Source organism: Loxodonta africana, chromosome 21 (assembly GCF_030014295.1).
Source record: "Loxodonta africana isolate mLoxAfr1 chromosome 21, mLoxAfr1.hap2, whole genome shotgun sequence".
Classification (NCBI taxonomy): Eukaryota; Metazoa; Chordata; class Mammalia; order Proboscidea; family Elephantidae; genus Loxodonta; species Loxodonta africana.
The window spans coordinates 64,171,187-64,189,805 of record NC_087362.1 but is presented as its reverse complement, the minus strand read 5'-3'; the positions used below and the strand labels follow the sequence as shown (position 1 = coordinate 64,189,805).

Below are 18,619 nucleotides of genomic sequence, written 5' to 3'. Positions count from 1 at the left end.
GACATAGGAAAGACTTACCTGGAGGATAAGAACTTGGTAGTCGGGTGATGATTCAGTTCTTTGTCACCTAGAGCAGTACTGTTCCACTTTGGCTGCACAGTCAGTCACATGAAGAGCTTTAAAAAATACTGATTCCTGAGATCCACCCCTAGGTCTGAGCAGGGACTGGGCAAAGGTAACGTTTAAGTTTCTCAGGTGATTCTAATGTGCGGTCAAGTTGTAGACCCTCAGATGGAGGCTTCCAGTGTCTTGTTCAAAATCAGATAGGATAACCCCAAATGACAGCAACTCTTTGCCAGGACGTTACATGTATGTTAGGTGAACAGTTCATTCAGCATAAAACACACATTTATTGAACACCTGTGTTCTAGGTGCTGGGAAAATGCCAAGGAACAAGACCAAGTCTGTTTCTGCCTCAAGATGCTTCCTTTCTAGTGAGTGGAAACAAATACACAAACAGGACTGTCCATAAGTGTTAAGAAAGAAACACACTGGCTGATTAGGGGTCAAGAAAGGCCTTTCTGAGGAGCCATTCACTTATTCGTTGTTATTATTTGTATATATAAAAATATACACAACAAAACATACACCACTTCAGCAGTTTCTCCATGTATAATGCAGTGACACGTCGTGCCACCTTTCTCGGTAACTTTTTCTGAAGTATTTCACCATCATTAATAAAAACTCACTGCTTCATAAGCTTCTCATCTATCTTTTCGAGTTGCTCTTGTCAATCAGAACACAAATAGATAATTCTTTTAAAAAGTATAATATGCAAACTTTCTTTTCTAATTAGGCTTAACTATTATTTGGTTCAAAGATGACTTCAGGGGATAGTTTCCATTTGAAGTTTAATGATTTCCTCAGGGTAATAGTTTCAGGTGGTCATTGGCCTCAATGGCTCCAGAAAGTTCTGTGGAGCCACTTTTGCAAGCCGTGAAGGAAGAGAAGGAGCAGCTGTACCAAGAGCCAATGATAAGGCAGAGGGAATAGCAAGTGAAAAGGCCCTGAGACAAGAAGGGTGGTGTTTTGGGGGAACAGAAAAGACTCCAGTCATTTTCAATTACCTAGAAAGAGGAGTGGCAGACAGTGAGCACACATCAGCCTGACATTTCTTATAATTTACACTCAGCAAAGAAACACAAAGAGAAGCATCCTCAAGGGTACTATGTGCTAAGACAAATAGGAGTCCATGTCATTAGCCAAATATTGCTAAGAATGGTATAACAATGAGGAAAAACAGTTAAGTAACCTTAGTGATACTGAGATAAATAATAAAGAGGAAAAAATTCTATCAATTGCATGTTGATATCCAGAGGATTTAGCCTAATTCTTTAGTCTTTCATCCTGTGGCTAACCATCACTCGGTCGACATCCAACCATTTCAGGAGGTAGCATATGATCAAGAACCGGTGGTACTGAAGGAAGAAGTCTAAGCTGCACTGAAGGCATTGGGAAAAAAACAAGTCTCCAGGAACTGACAGAATACCAATTGAAATGTATCAACAAACGGATGCAGTGCTGGAGGTGCTTACTCCTCTATGCCAAGAAGTGTGGAAGACAGCTTCCTGGCCAACTGACTGGAAGAGATCCATATTTATGCCTGTTACCAAGAAAGGTGATCCAACCAAATGTGGAAATTATCAAACAATATCATTAAAATCACACGCAAGTAAAACTTTGCTGAAGATAATTCAAAAACAGTTGCAACAGTACATTGACAGGGAACTGCCAAAAATTCAACCTGGATTTAGAAGAGGATGTGGAAGAAGGGATATCATTGCTGAAAGCAAAGAATACCAGAAAGATGTTTACTTGTGTTTTATTGACTATGCAAAGGCATTCAACTGTATGGATCATAACAAATTATGGATAACATTGCAAAGAATGGAAATTCCAGAACTCTTAATCGTGCTCATGAGGGACCTGTACATAGACCAAGAGGCAGTCATTCTAACAGAACAAGGGGATAGTGCATGGTTTAAAATCAGAAAAGGTGTGCATCAGGATTGTATCCTTTCACGATACTTATTCAATCTAGACGTTGAGTGCATAATCCAAGAAGCCAGTCTATATGAAAAAGAAGTGGCATCAAGACTGGAGCAAGACTCATTAACAACCCTGCGTTATGCAGATGACACAACCTTGCCTGCTAAAAGCAAAAAGGACATGAAACACTGGTAAAGATCAAAGACCACAGCCTGCAGTATGGATTACACCTCAACATAAAATCCTCGCAACTGGACCAGTAAGCAACATCATGATAAACAGAGAAAAGATTGAAGTTGTAAAGGACTTCATTTTACTTGGATCCACAATCAACAACCACAGGAGCAGCAGTCAAGAAATCAAACAATGTATTATGTTGGGAAAATCTTCTGCAAAAGACCTCTTTAAAGTATTAAAAAGCAAAGATGTCACTTTGAGGACTAAGGTGCGGTTGACTTAAGCCATAGTATTTTCGATTGCCTCATATGCATGTGAAAGCTGGACGATGAATAAGGAAGACCAAAGAAGAATGTATGTCTTTGAATTATGGTGTTGGTGAAGAATATTGGATATACCATGGACTGCCAGAAGAATGAACTAATCTGTCTTGGAAAAATATAGCTAGAATGTTCCTTGGAAGTGAGGATGGCGAGACTTTGTCTTAAATTCTTTGGACACGTTTTCAGGAGGGACTAGTCCCTGGAGAAGGACATCATGCTTGATAAAGTAGAAGGTCAGTTAAAAGAGAAAGACCCTCAACAAGATGGATTTCCACAGTGGGCTATAAAAATGGGCTCAAACATAGCAACAATTTTGAGGATGGCACAGAACTGGGCAGTGTTTCATTCTGTTGTACATAGGGTCACTATGAGCCAGAACCGACTTGATGGCACCTAACAACAACCAACCATCACTTGACTATAGGCTTTATCTGGATTATCAGTGTGACAGAACTGGCCCCATTTTAGAAGATATTCAGTTCTCTGACACACTATTGAGGTCTCTACCTAACCAAACTTTCTGGAAGGTGGAATGTTTGTCAGGTATTATTAATGTTGAAGACATCAAATATGTACCTGTGTAAGGCCTAAATATTTCTTATGAATTTCTTATTTTAAGAAACACAGACCTAGCCCCCTTCATTGTTTCCACACAAGACTTCTACTTAAATTATGTAAGGCTAATGACTGCTTAACATCTACACCCTCTCCTCACTGACATGGTTAGGTTCCAAAGGCCAAGTCTTTATGCGAAATTGGTGCTATTGAAAATGGAGGATGACCATGTTAGATCACAAAATGGTGATGACTACATCATTACACAACTGCCAAATTACATTACATAACTGCCAACCCCACTGAGAATCATAGCCCAGCCAAGCTGACACATAACCTTAACCATCAAAGCCAGTGTTACTGTCGCCTCGCACCTCAGTATTTGTTACTGCCAGACATACATTGTTAATGTGCAAAATAGTTGATTAGTAGGTTTTTCACTATCGTCGTAAATGTGAAATGTTGGCTAATGAGATAGTTGATAAGTGAGAAGGTTTATTGGTAAGTAGACAAAAAACTGTACTAAAATATCTTCCGAAAAAATTTCTAAGGTCCCCCTGCTCGTAAATTAAAAAAAACTTCCCTATTACATAACCTAGAATTAATTTTCATGGCTGGCATGTGGTTACTCATCCTCTATAAAACAAACCATAGAATTCAGTGCAAAGAAAGCAACTCTAGTTAGCGTGCATGCTCACCCAAGAATTCAAATAATCCCTAAATGTTTTTATGATAGTGATGTCTTGATGAAATAGGAGTGCTTCAAAACCTGATCTTAATAAGAAAGGTGGACGTTCTTAAGAAATCCATATGAGGCCAGAAAAAACTCAGCTAGTTACAGAAAGTACAAGACTGTGGTAATTGTCCAAGGAAAAGATTTGTTTCATTCCTAACAGTGATATATGAGCTTTGTAAACTCTTCCCAAGACCTGTGTAGGGGTGCGAAACCGGTTCAGTGGGATCATAGAAAAATGGGAACCAAATTATAGTCATGGCTGTAATAAAATGTATGAGAAAAAAACAAATCAGGAAGTATTCAAAGGAAACCTAGTGCTTTTTCCTTTCTTTTGAAGCTTAAACAAGACAAGATGAATTTAATTTGCACCAGGATGGGCTTTTTCTTGAAATAAGATGCCTATAATGCCTATAAAGCAAACCAGTTGATTAGAAAAATGTATGTTTATAGTTTCTATCAGCCCGTTGGCTAAGTGTCCTATATCATATATGCTTTTCAAAGCCCACCCATCATAATACTTAACATTAGTTAAGTATTACCAAGATTAATAAAATTAATTAATGAGTGGGCATTTATTTACTTCAAAGTCCTTGGGTGGGACAAATGGATAACACACTCAGCTGCCAACTAAGAGGTTGGATGTTCAAGTCTACCCAGCGGCATCTAAGAAGAAAGGCCTTGCAATCTACTTCCAAAAAGTCAACCATTGAAGACCCTATGGTGCGCAGTTCTACTCTGATACACACACAGGGTTGCCATATGAGCCAGAATTGACTTAACAGCAACTGTTTGGGCTTATTTATTTATTCACTTCACAAAATACTTTGCCGGGAGGCCGAAGGACCATGTCTGTCTCGTTCACTCATTTTCCTGGCACCTAGTACTGTGCCTGACACATCACAGACTATTAAGTCTTTGCCGAATGAATTCGTTTTTTTAAATAGCAGCCACATTTTATGCATCTGATCCCTCCAAACTTGATTTAGATGCAGCTTCTCCAAGAGTGCTTATATTCCCCAGAGTGAAGGAGATGCCCAAAGAGGGAATGAGATGCTCGTGACGTCTTATCAAGAAAAACAACATTTTTTTCCTGAAGACCTTTCAAGATTAGGACAAGCAACCATTTATAAAAGCAGAACAGTGGAATGTTTGAACTGTTAAGTCGGGTTGTGCTTTGAAGTATATTCCTACCCAAAAAAGCAGGGCATAAACTAGACAAAACTTAGAGGCTGTAAGATCTGCCCCTAATTAAATGGGCCTTAGAGTCTGGAAACCCTGGCAGCCTAGTGGTTAAGAGCTATGACTGCTAACCAAAAGATCGGCAGTTTGAATCCACCAGACGCTCCTTGGAAACCGTATGGGGCGGTTCTACCCTGTCCTGTAGGGTTGCTATGAGTCAGAATAGACTCGAAGGCAATGTTTTTGTTTTTGTTTTTTTTTTAATAACAGAAGCTGTCTGAAGAACAGCTGCCTGGCTGTTTGTATCCTTTGGATGTTGTTGTTATCAGCAGCCTCTAGATTTGAAAACAGTACTGAGCATGTGCTTAAATGATCTTTGAGGTTCTTTAAACTACAGCTGACTGCCTACCTAGTCCTCTTTTCTATTTACCTGAGCAAGACCCTGTTAAGGCTAAAGAGCTTTCTAGGGTATCTTTCACTCCTGTTTGAAAAAGAACCTGTGTTCTTCCCTGAGTTAAGGAAATTTCACAGTTCCCAGGGGCTAACGTGAAGTTAGTTTGTACTCACTGCTGAACCAACTGAAGTTCCTTCCATGTTCTTTTTCTAGAGTGGAGAAGTGTCTGAGCTCTTCAAGCTACTATTCATTACTGCAGGAAGATGGAAATCATGTTATATGCTATAATATTTTTATAATATAATAGGCCATAAAACACTCAAATTATGAGTCTACATAAAATGTGTAAAAGATTAAAAAAGCATACATTAACATTTATCTGTACTTATCGTTGATCTGTGAAAGGGTATTTTCTTTAGTGCCTCAACCTGTGAATGAACGGAAATAAAGATGAGTGAGAAGATATTTCATGTATATGTATGTATATACTTCACTACATATATTTGTAGTGATGTATTTGTTCCATATTATACCATGTATTGATTATTATTTATATGGGAATAATGATTGCTCCTTCTGTAGGCGACACAGTACCCAGCCTAGTACACATACATGGTATAGCTATTTAAGTGGACGTAATTTAATGGTAAATTATACCAAAGTACAAAACCAGTGAGCCCAATATGGGAAATGACAGAGCCAATATAACTATCTTTGGATTAAAAAAAAACAAAACTTGCTGCTTAGTTGATTTTATAAATATAACTGAAATATATCTGTTCTGTTTGTCTTAACATGTGATCATACATATATGTTTGGTTTTCATGTATATAATACTATAAATTGGAAGAGGCTGGGCATCACTTTTTTTCAACAGCTTTATTGAAATATAATTCACATTCCATAAAAATTCACCACTTTTATGTACGTACAAAATTCGTTTTGTACAAATGCGCAAAAAGTGTACATTTCTGTGGTTTTCAGTGTATTCAGAGTTATGCAACCATCACCACAGCCACAGTCTAATTTTAATACATTTTCATCACCCCAGAAAGAAACCCCGTACCCATTCTTCACCACCACCACCACTCCAGCTCTAGGCAACCACTAATCTACTTTGTCCTGATAGGTGTGCCTGTTCTGGTTATTTCCTAGAAATGTTGTTGTTGTTAGGTACCATCAAGTTGGTTCTGACTCATAACGACCCTATGGACAACAGAACAAAACATTGCCCGGTCCTGTGCCATCCACACAATAGTTGCTATGCTTGGTACCCATTGTTGCAGCCACTGTGTCAATCCATCTCGTTGAGGGTCTTCCTCTTTTTCGCTAACCCTCTTCTTCACTAAACATGATGTCCTTCTCCAGGGACTGATCCCTCCTGACAACACGTCCAAAGTATGTGAGACATGGTCTCGCCATTCTTGCTTCCAAGGAGCATTCTGGTTGTACTTCTTCCAAGACAGCTTTGTTCATTCTTTGGCAGTCCATGATATGTTCAATATTCTTCACTAACGCCACAATTCAAAGGTATCAATTCTTCTTGGGTCTTTCTTATTCATTGTCCAGCTTTCACATGCCTCAGGAAATTGAAAACACCATGGCTTGGGTCAGGCACACCTTAGTCCTCAAGGTGACATCTTTGCTTTTTAACACTTTAAAGAGATCTCTTGCAGCTGTTTTGCCCAATGCAATGTCTTTTGATTTCTTGACTGCTGCTTCCATGGGTGTTGATTGTGGATCCAAGTAAAATGAAAGAAGTCATGTAATTGTGGCCTTTTGTAACTGGCCTCTTTCATTCAGCATTATGTGTTCAAGGTTCATCTGTGTATCAGCATTTAATCTTTTTGTGGCTGAATAACATTCCATTTTATGGATAGACCACTTTTGTTTACCCATTCATCAGTTGATGGATATTTGGGTTGTTTCTACTTTTTGGGTATTATGAATGATACTGCTATGAACATGCATGTGCAGGTTCTTGCGTGGACATATGTTTTCTTTTCTCTTGGAGTATATACCTAAGAGTAGAATTGCTGGATCATATATTAACTGCATTTAACTTTTTGAACAACTGCCAAACTGTTTTCCAGTACAGCTGCAACATTTTAGTTCCCACCAGTAATGAGGGTCCAATTTCTCCACATCCTTGCCAACAGTTGTTATTGTCCTTTTTTTGATTATAGCCATCCTAGTGTGGTATTGATTGGCATTTTCCTAATGATGAATGATGTTTAGTATCTTTTTATGTCCATCTTGGCCATTTGTATACCTTCTATGGAGAAATGTCTTCAGATACTTTGCCTGTTTTTAAATTGGTTATTTGTATTTTTATTGTTGAGTTGTAAGAATTCTTTGTATATTCTGGATACTAAACCCAAATATATGATTTATGGATATTTTCTCTCCGTGGGTTATTTTTTCATTTCCTTGATGGTGTCCTTTGAAGCACAAAAAGTGTTTTTGTTCAATGAAACCTGGTGTGTCTACTTTTTACTTTGGTTGCTTCTGCAAAAGTTTTTAACTTTAATGAAGTCTAATTTGCTTATTTTTTCTTTTGTTGCTTATGTTTTGTAGTGTCATAACTAACAAACCATTGCCAAATCCAAGGTCATAGATTTCTTATAAGAGTTTTATATTTTTAGCTCTTACATTTAGGTTTATGATCCCTTTTGAGTTTGTCGTGTCTGTGTGTATGTATGATGTGAGGTAGGTGTGCAACTTTATTCTCTTGCATGTGTATAGTCAGTTATCCTCACACAATTTGTTGAAAAAAATCATTCTTTCCTGACAAATGCTTTGGCACCCTTGTCAAAAATCAGTTGACCATAAATGTGTAAAAGCTTATTTCTGGACTCTTAATTCTATTCTGTTGATCCGTATTATCTATCCTGATGCCAGTAACACACTGTCTTGATTACTGTATCTTTGCAGTAAGTTTTTAAGTTGGGAAGTAGTAGTCCTCCAACTTTGTTCTTTTGCAAGATTGTTTTGACTAGTCTATGAGCATCCCTTTTCCAGGTCTTCCTGGGTCATAGTCTAAATCCTCAGTTTTACAGTTTTAGAATCTTGACTGTATCCGTTTCCCCCAAAGTGAACAGAGACTACGGCATTGACCTATACCCCTCAGACTTGGAAGAAATGCCAAGTTTGATGTGTATGTTGTAAGATATTCCTTTTTAGAGACCTGAACAAAAATGCTTAGGCAGGGAATTCCCCCTTCCAAGGTGCCAAATTAGTTATTAAAAGATTGCTTAATAAACATGGAATTGGAACTAAGGCTGAAGAGAGGGAATATAGCGTAACAGTTAAGAGCTGCTGGTTTTGGGAAGGGCCAGAGAACACTAGGTGTGAATCCTATTTCAGCCACTCAATGGCTGCGTAACCAAGGCAACGTTTTGGACCCTTTTTATCTATAAAATGGTAATAATAACCCCTTCCTCTTAGGGTGGTTGCGGAGGTAAAATGAAATAACAAATACAAACGGCTAACACAGTACCTGAGACTAGTAAACTTTCGGTAATTGGTACCTATTGGATACTCTGGTAGGATTTTTCATTCAGGCTTAGGAGAGCTGCTCTCTGCCATAGCACATATTTTTTTGGTGACCTGAATCATTGTGTCCACAGATACAAAGCCCTTTTCCTTTGAAAGATGTTGAGTAGGAATGGAGCCATTCTAACTCCAGAATTGGATCAGGGGACCTGAAGAACATGGCCAATACTTGGTCCTGGACATTCTCTATTGCCCGATAGGAATGCTGGGCCAGAGTTACCAGATTTTGATGTTGATTCTCGCTAACTTCAGTTGTGGAGGGTGATATTTACTGATCTTACCCCTAAATTCTGGGACTCACAGCTATCCTCTGCAGTAACTTTTCCAGAGTCTGCATATCCAGAAATCTCAGTGACCCAGAACACCACCAAGATCTAAGAAATAAGTAAAAACCAGTCATTGAACACTCAAAAAATAGATGTCACAACAACATACGTACTCAGCTCACAGGAGAACACCAAGAAACTCTTTACTCTAAAACCTGAGTCTAAACTAATAAAAGTTTATCTGTGTCTTAATTTGTAATAGAATAGAACCATCAAAAAAGTAGGGAAGAAAGGTGTTATATAAAAGAATGGAGAAGCATCTGCCTGGTAGTGAGGAGGGAGACATACAAAACAGACATAAATTAAAAAAAATTAAAAACAGCATTCAGAGGGCATTTAATTCAGATCTATATAGATCTGTATACTTTTGATGCCCCTTATCACCAATAGGAGCCCTGGTGGCACAGTGATTAAGAACTCGGCTGCTAACCAGAAGGTCAGCAGTTTGAATCCACCAGTCCCTCCCTCCTTGGAAACCCTACGGGGCAGTTCTACAGGGTTGCTATGAGTCGGAATGGACTCTTCAGCAATGAGTTTGGTTCGTTTTGGAATCGCCAATAAATGTCTAATTTTCAGAGGGCTGTGTTCAAGAAAACATGAGTTTTCCATCTTATATGCTGAGGGTTGAAAAGTTCTGTAATTTAGGTAAAATTCTTATTTATATGGGGATATCTTATTTTCCTACGATGCCAGATAAAATGAGATGTCATGGCCTTAAATTCAACTCAACAGGTTGAATTTGCAAACTAAAACAGTATTCAAATAAATAGTGTAGGGAGCTCAAAGATTTAACTATTTCTGTGCATTCTTATCCTGGACTGTGGTTGTTATTAAGTATCCTTGAGGAGAATCAAGCAGTAATTCTAACTTCTTTTTCTGTGGGAGTTTTCTTTCAGCCCCTTCAGTGTCTCAGCTAAAGAGAGCTGTGTCGAGCTACTCCGGAGGGCCTTCATGGGGAATATAAAGAAGGAAATCAGTTGGCAGCTGGCACTAGGTATACCGCCATTCCAGTGTCAGGCAAAAAACGGGAAGACTGGCTCTGTACTCTTTGGGGGAAACAAAAATTTGAGAGATATCTGACCGCTGTAAGTTGAATACTAAATATCATTCACACTGGATTCGATAAGGTCAGAGTTCTGAACATGTACAAGGTAGGCTGATTGAAATGCATATATTCCGTTATTTTGTCTATCTCACATTTTAATACGGATTTTTCATTATTAGGTATAAAGCCAGCTCAGGGCCTGAGAGACCCATAGAAGTTTAGGACTGGAAAGCTCTTAGAAAACGTGCTCAGCCACTTCATTTTACAGAAGGGATAAGGAAACCCAGGGATACAGAATGATTTACTGTAGGTCATTCGGTTAATTAGTGACAGAATGAGAGGGACCCAGGTGTCCCGACGCCTTCGCAGGCCAGTGGTTTTCCCATGCACCCCCTCTCAGGCCAGTGTCGCCCTCTCCCCCTTTCCGTTTGTAATTGCCCTCCCTGCCTAAGTGTGCAGTGATTTAGATCTTGGGCTGAAGGTCGGGAAGACTAAGTCTCAGCCTCGGCTCTCCCCGTCCCGCTGGAGGTGCGCGCCCGCTCCGGATCCGGATCGGGCCCGGTCTCCGCAGCCTGCGCCTCCGCCACAGCAGGTCCTCAGCGTGCTCAGCACCTGGCCTGAGTCGCTGCATCGTCGCGCCCGGGCTCTCCTGGCTCCCGGCTCTCCCGCACAGGCGCGTGTCGCTCGGGTCTCCGTGCGGAAGGAGAACGTAGGTCCGAACCCACGGTCGTTTGAGGAGGGAGGCTCTAGAAGCCGTGGTCGCCCCTCAGCGGACCCGGAGATGCCCCGCGTGTGAGTGACCTCGGCGTCGACCCCGCCGCTGGTCAGCCGGCGGCCGGGCGTGCCTGCCGGGCGTGCCTGCGGGGCCTGACGTGGCGGCGGGGCCGCGGGGAGGGCGGAGGGGAGAGGCCGCCGGAGGGCGCGGTCTGACGTGGCGGCCGCCGCGGCGCGGCCAGGGGAGCCCGGGACACTGCACTGCCTCGCGCTCCGGCCAGAGGGCGCCCGGTCCCAGCCCTTCCCCGCCCCGAGGCCGCCCCGGGCTCCAGAAGTAACCGCACCAGCGATTGGGTCGCAGCGCGGCGGGGCCATGTTGGAGCAGGGTGGTGGCCCCGCCCTCCTCCGCTCTCCGCCCTGGGTCGGGCCGGGCCGGGAGGGAAGGGGAGCGGCGTGGGGGATCCTCCCTCTCCGGTGGCCCGACGCGACAGGAGCGGCGGCGGGAGCTGCAGCGGCCACAGCCGCCCCTCCGCTCCCGGGCCAATCAGCGGCGCGGGCACAAATATGCAAATGCAACGCCGGTGCTGCCGGAGTGCCGCTCGCAGGGGCTGGTGGGGTCGCGCTGGGGGAGTGAACTGGGCCAATCAGGCGGGTGCGTGGCGGCGCGGGGAGGCGGTGCCCCTGCACTCCTCCCTCCTCTCCCTCCCGACCCCGCGCTGACAGGGGGGCCTGGCCGCGCCGCCGGTAAGTGCCGCCGCCGCCCGCCGCTGCCACCCGCCGCCCCAGGCGTGGGGAGGAAGCCCGGGGGCGCCGCGGGGCAGCGGCCGCTGCTCAACTGGTGGGGAGGGGCGGGGCGGGTCTGTCAGCCGGGTGGTCGCCTCAGGCCGCCCCCACCCGGCCAGCCGCGCGTGTCAGTCTCGGTCGAGGCGGGGGGCGGCGGGGGCGCCTCAGTCATGGCGAAGCCCGAGAGCCAGCGAGCGGCGGTGAGTACGTGCCGCCGCCGCCGCCGCCGCTCGGTGGGAGGGAGGGGGTCGGGGCCAGCCGGGCCGCGCGGCCGCCTGAGGTGAGGGGCCCGGGGACGGCGGGCGCGCGGGGAGGCCGGAGAGGGGGCGCCGCCCGCACGTGCGGCCCAGCCAGCCCTTGGCCCGCCCCGCGCCTGTCATGGCTGCGGGCCGCTGCCCCCGCCCCCTATCCCGCAGACCCCGGGTCGGGACCCGGCCGCCGCGCCTGTTGCGTCGGAGGGGGCGAGGGCAGGGTGGGCAGGCCGTGGGTGAGGCGGTCCGAGGGGCCGTGGGCTGCGCCCCTTTCCCCGCCCCGCGTCAGCGCGGGGCCTCCCCTCTGCTCGGCCGCCACCGGGGTCGGGCTTCCCTCCATCCTGCAGCGTGTCCCCCGGCCGCCCCCGGCGTTCTCGCCTCCGTGACTCATGACAGGGCGTCCCGCGCGAGCGCCTGGTGCCCCCGAGCCCGGGACTCCTCCGGCGCTTTCCCAGGCCCTGCCTCTGGGGTTTTCGACCGCGCTGTCTGCCCCGTGATCCCCCGCCCCCAGGGCCTCCCAGTCTGCAGCGGGCCCGGACCCCCCAGCCCCCGTCCGTGTCCGGCTGCCTCTGGGTGTGGGACGCAATGGGTGGTTCCGGGGCTCTCTCCGCCGACATCCATCCCAAAGCCAAGCAGGGCCCAGAAAGCTGGTGTCTCACTGGCCTGTGGTAGCCGGCAGTTCTGGGTGGTTTCTGTTGGTGGTGTTTTGGCGGGGGAGGGGAAGGGGGGAGGGTGGTTGTTTTGCCTTTTTTTTTTTTTTTAAATAAAACTTTCAGAACAAAGTAGGCAAGGATTTTTTTTTTCTATATTGTGATATTAAACAATGCTACACAGTTAGCTTTCCTGAAAGCCTGGGGATTTGACACTGTTATGAGTTCTATCCATTTATGTGAAATACTTATGCCTCAAAATTCTCCCTATGAAATAAAGTTTTATCTTTATTAATAAAACCACTATCACAATTTAGTTTCTCAGTTTTGCATGCTGCTTTCCACCTTTCCTTTTTTCCGATTCTAAACTCTGTAGTTATACTGAATGAACCATGATCTTTAACAGAAGAGGGGTTATCTTGTGTAATGTTGCCCTCTGTATAACTCTGTATATAATCGTACAGGTACTTTTAAAAGAATCGTTGAATCTACACACACTTGCGTGTACACAGAAGGTGAATTTACTGGGTGATTCCACATTTTTTTTTACTTTTCCTATGGCAAAGTTGATTATGGTGTTTCTTCCCTTTTGTGGTATTTACAGAAATTCATTTTAAATGCAACTCCTTGCCAACAGCAGGCAGCACAGAACCTTACGTATGATAGAAATGTATTTGATAAATACTTGTTAAATGAAAAACATCTATTGCTCCAAGCAAGTTAACCCTGTAACATGTTCTCTTTCAAGATTTTTCTATTTCTGCTTCTGTTTAACAATTTGCATTAAGTACTGTGTACTACAAAGTATTGACAGGTTTCAATCCTCAGAGAGTTTCCTGTAAACTATAAACCGTATAATAGAGACATGAAGATGCACTGGAAAGAAAAGTAGTTGCTTTCCAGATTTGGTTAAGGTATCTTGTCATCCCTGAACGTTTCAAGGAAAAAGCAGATATTGTAGAGTGGAAAAAATAAACTAAAAACAAAAGTCTTGTGATTGATTGATCAACAGGAGAAGGCGATGTCCGAAGGGCATAGGAAATAGCCTTAGAGATGAACACTGCTGGTGTATTACTACCATCTTCTGACTTGTTAAGAATTAGTAGTTAAGAGAGAGGAAAAATAGAATACCCTGAGGCGGTGGTGGAGGCTCCTTGAGAAGTCTTCTAGAATGGAAGGGCTGTGTAGGCTGCAGAGAATCAGGACTTTGTCCCTTAACCACCTGTGTAACTATCGCCAAGTTTCTTAACCTCTGTGAGCCTTAGTTTTCTACTTTGAAAGTTTCATGCAGATTTATAATTTTGTGATTCTAAGTGACCCATGAGAAGGTATTTATACTGTGAAATACAAAAATTATATTTGTTTTTTGAGAGTAAGGAAGCAGAAACTTTAGGACAAATAGTGAAATAGCTGGCCTTATGTGAAAGGAGCATTTTTAGAAGTAGAACCTCAAGCGGGCAGGTGTGAATCAACAGTAAGAATGCAGTGCTGTAAATAGAAGAAGCCCATGACAAGACAAGATTAATGAAATCATAGAATTTTAACTTGAAAGTATTGTTAGGAACTATTCAAACCTTTGTCTAATGCAACTGAGTACACTGAAGAACGCCTGTGAAGAAAATGGTCTCTTGTCATTGTAGTCCTCAGGGATTTCTCCTTCCCTTGAGATAATAGCATTATTATTTGTCTTCCTTGTTTGACATATGTGCAACTTCCTGATGTTCCCTTTATTGTATTCCATCGCCTTTAAATTTTCAGGAACATTTTTGCTTTTCCATTTAGAAGCAGAGTTGCAAAGCCGATTAAGTGGCAATGGGAGGTACAGAGAAGGGAGAGCTACTTTGAGTTGTAATTTATTGTCTGGACTCCAGTTCATTCACGTTCATTCGTTCATTAAACAGGTTTATTAAGTGCATACTATCCATCATCCCTGCCTTCATGGAACCTGCAGTCTGGTACTGGAGACAGATAATGACCAAGTAAATGAACAAATGTAAAATGAAGGAAAAGCACAGAGTGCTACATGAGAAAAATGGGAAGTATTGTAGACTATGTGGTCAGAGAAGACCAATTTCGGGTAGTTCAAACCTAAAGAATAAGGAACCAGACAGGTAGGGTGGCAGAGTTTCCTGGAAGAGAGAAAAGTGAAGGCTGAGGCAAGAACTTAATATGTTGGAAGAAATGGAAAAAGTCCAGGGGGGCAGGAACTTACTGATAAAGAGGAAAACCATGCAAGATGAAATCAGAGAGGTAGGCAGAGGACAGGTTAGTTAAAAAGTTTGGAGTTTTAGTAGGAAAATAGCAAAGTCACTGAAAAGTTTGAAGCAGAGTTGTAATAGGCATTAATTCAAATTTTAAAAACACCACTTTGAGAATGAATTGAAGAAAAGCATGAGTGGAAACAGGTATTGTGATATTGCAGTTTACCCGGTAAGACATGATGGTAGCCATTAGAAGGAATTTATACAAATAAATTGGCAGCTCATAATGGGTGGGAGGAGGAGGGGAAGAAGAAAGATGTAAAAAATGAACTCCAGGTGTCCTAGATTGAAGAGGGAGGTGGTTGTGTTGTGATTCCCTGAGATAAGGAAGATGAGGGGAAGAAGTCCAGAAATCAAGTTTTGCACACTATACCTAGACAAACGCTTCACAAAGTAGGGACTGCTTTTATCTGAGTGCTAGGTGCCTCCATCAGGACACCATATGATGACATACTTTATAGTGTGTGTTTTGAGAGGAAGGAGTAAGCTTCATATTTATGTTAAGTTTTGTAATGGAGAAAACTGGTCGCTGAAGTGATGTTACTTTTTAACAATGCCCTTCAGTGTTTGAAAGTTTATTTGTGAATATTTTCAGATTACAGTAAATACAAAGATTTGAGAAAAACAACTCTAATATAGCATTAAATGCTTAATTTTTGGTGGTGGTGCAGAATACAAAAATCTTCTAGTCTTGATATTCTCAGGGCAGGAGCACTCTTCAGTATTAGCTTGTAGGCAACCTGGTATTAAACTTATCTTAATGAGGCTTCTGGTTCTCAGTAACTATTTATCAAATAGCTGTCCAGTAATGGTGATTGTTATAATTGGCATTATTAAGTGAAGTTAATCAAGCAAATACTGTTTTCTGCTATACTTTAAAATATTGTGAATCAGTAGTCTTAAACATTGTTATTGCTACAGAGGGATGTAATTTGAAACTTAAGGGAAAATATGTTTTCTGTCATTTCAGTTTAGTTCATCTGACTAAGCAACAGCAGTTGAAAGTGTATTAAATTTTATTCTATTGGAAATTGATGGCTGTGCTTCTGAAAGATAACTGCTAATCTTGTTCTTTTATAACAAAGGGGAAAGAAGTCAAATTTTCAAATATACTGTATAATGTTCATCATAAGATTTTGTGTTTTATCACAGATTAAATTAAAAATTCTGTTTTTCATAGAATTAGCTGACAGTAATTCAATATATTTCTCTATGTTTTTTCCTGTTACGATTTTACCTTTACGATGATTATCTACAAAAATGCCATTGAATATTTATTCATTAAAAAAATTTCTTCGATTCAAGGGATTGACTAACTTTATCTAAGACAAATCTAGGAATTTAGGATTATAGGTTTGGAGCATTTATTTAGTCTGTTTTACAGGTGAAGAAACCAAGGTACAGGAAAACTCAGTAGCCTGAGGTTTCATAGTATTAGAGAATACTTCAGAGGTTCTATGGTTTAGTTAATTTACTATATATCCAAATATATGAATACATTGTTAGTTCTCCTTAATGTCTGTGTTGAAATTAGAGTTACTGGATTTCTTTCAGAGACCCTAAGTTCATAAGGTGCTTGCCTTTGGCGGGGGAGGGGGGCGGGGAGTGGCATTTACTCTTAAGGGTTGTTTTTTCTGTTTTAACAAAATATAAACAGGCCTCTGAAACTACCACCCAGGTCAAGAAATAGAATGTTATCAGCACCCCCAGAAGCTCCCCTCATGCTTCCTCCAATTACCACTCCCTTTCTAACCTCCCGGAAATCCTGATGGCATAGTGGTTAAGTGCTGTGGCTGCTAACCAAAAGGTCGGCAGTTTGAATCCACCAGGTGCTCCTTGGAAACTATGGGGCAGTTCTACTCTGTCCTATAGGGTCACCATGAGTCGGAATCGACTCAACAGCAACAAGTTTGGTTTGGTTGGTTTTCCAATCTCCCAGAGGTAACCATTGACCTGCCTTCTGAAACCATAGATTAGTTTTGCCAGTTTTTTGAACTCAATGTAAGTGGGATGAAATAGTATTTGTTCTCTTATGACACAAGTCTCTGAGACTAGTGTGTGTTGTTCCATGCAGTAGTAGTTCATTAGTTCTCATTGTTGTCGATTCCAATACATGAATATAGTACTATTGACAGACATTTTGGTTGTTTTCAGCTCTGAGCTATTATGAATAGTGGTGATGTGAACATTTCTGTGTGTGTCTTTTGGTGCATGTGTACATGCTGGAAACGCCGATGGCGTAGTGGTTAAGTGCTGTGGCTGCTAACCAAAAGGCCAGCAGTTCAAATCCACCAGGCACTCCTTGGAAACTCCATGGGGTGGTTCTACTCTGTTCTATAGGGTTTGGTTTTTTGGTTTTGTACACACATCTCTGTTGAATATTCCTAGGAGTGGCATAGGTGGTCATAGGTGTACGTATGTTCAGTTTTAGCAATACTGTCATGTGATTTGCCAAATTTGTTTAGTCGGTTTATGCTTCTGTTAGCAGTATGAGTGTGCTAGTTACTCCATATTCATATATGCAGTTAGATTAAAATACGACTTTTTGAAAAATATTTGTGATATTTTTGTCTTCAAAGGCAAAATTTGATGCAGAATAGCTCTGCCCACCTAAATGAGATACAAAGGAATATGAAATAACAAATATAAAAATTTCTAGTTCAGATTGGTTTTGGATTGCAGCAGATTATTTCAGGCAGAACACAGTTTTATGTTCTCGAAGTTATAGTTGAATGACAGTTGACACTGCCTTTTTTTGATTCTTAAAAATCACTTTAGGGATATGGTTTGTGAAAAATGAAAAAAATGCATATATATATAGTTTAATCAAAGAAATTTTGAAGGAGCTAGGTGAATTTGAAAGCTGTTAGGTGAAGTGTGCAGTATACTTTGAAATAAGATCCCTGGAAATAGGGGAGAAATGTGTTACAAAGATCTGTGTTATCTCTGAGATGAATAGACGTTTGTCAGAAATGACCACAGTTCCCAGTTCTACTGATAGGGATAAACATGGTATAAATAGGGACCCAAGTTATTGTTTTCTTAGTATACTTTAGGTCAGAGACTTCAAGGAGGACACTGATATGCTCTATGGTAGTGCAAAATTGGGTTTTATATCTTTATTTTATACAAGTAGTTAAAAAAAAAGTTTTTAAACAATAATTTACAATATTTTAAGAAAATTAACTGAATTTTTCAAGGATTTAAATGTGAAATCACATCTTAGAGGATATGTTAAGGAAGATGTGTCAAGATTTGACTGAATTTGAAATGTTAAGTAAATGCATTTGGTAGGACTGAAATCACTTCATAGAGACTACATCAATCAGAAATGCTAGGAAAGAAAATCTAAGATAGTGTAGTGTCATAGAAACGAACAGAATTGCCAGAAAGCCCAGGGGTTAATTGAACTGATTTCAGCAAACATTTGAACAGGTTTTCCTGTGGGCTAAGCAGAGTAGTAGCTGGTACCTGACATGAAGAAATCATAATCTCTGTCCTTAAAGCACTCAAAGCCTAAGTAGCGTATTATCAATGGGAAGTCATAGACAATTGGAGGTTTCACGTAGAAGATAACATTTGTGTTTAGCCTCTGTTGTCACAGTGGTTAGTGACAGCAAGTGTTTTTTTAGTGGTCAAAGACAAGGCTTTAGAGAGCACTGGATTTGTCTAGGAGATTAT

At 42.0% G+C, this 18,619-nt stretch overlaps 1 protein-coding gene across 9 annotated transcripts in view; it reads left to right on the top strand.

Annotated features, from left to right (window-relative positions):
- CHD9 (chromodomain helicase DNA binding protein 9) overlaps window positions 1-18,619 on the top strand; it is a 230,035-nt gene that overhangs the window by 50,664 nt on the left and 160,752 nt on the right. For 7 of the 9 annotated variants that reach the window (XM_064274035.1, XM_064274034.1, XM_064274036.1 and 4 more), the window contains exon 1: window positions 11,607-11,737. The exons of 1 other annotated variant lie outside the window; for it this stretch is intronic. The gene's annotated coding sequence lies outside the window, so the exon portion shown is untranslated. Of the gene's footprint in view, window positions 1-11,606; window positions 11,738-11,895; window positions 11,977-18,619 lie in introns of those variants that run through there. One more of the 9 variants, XM_064274031.1, reaches the window with a different exon arrangement.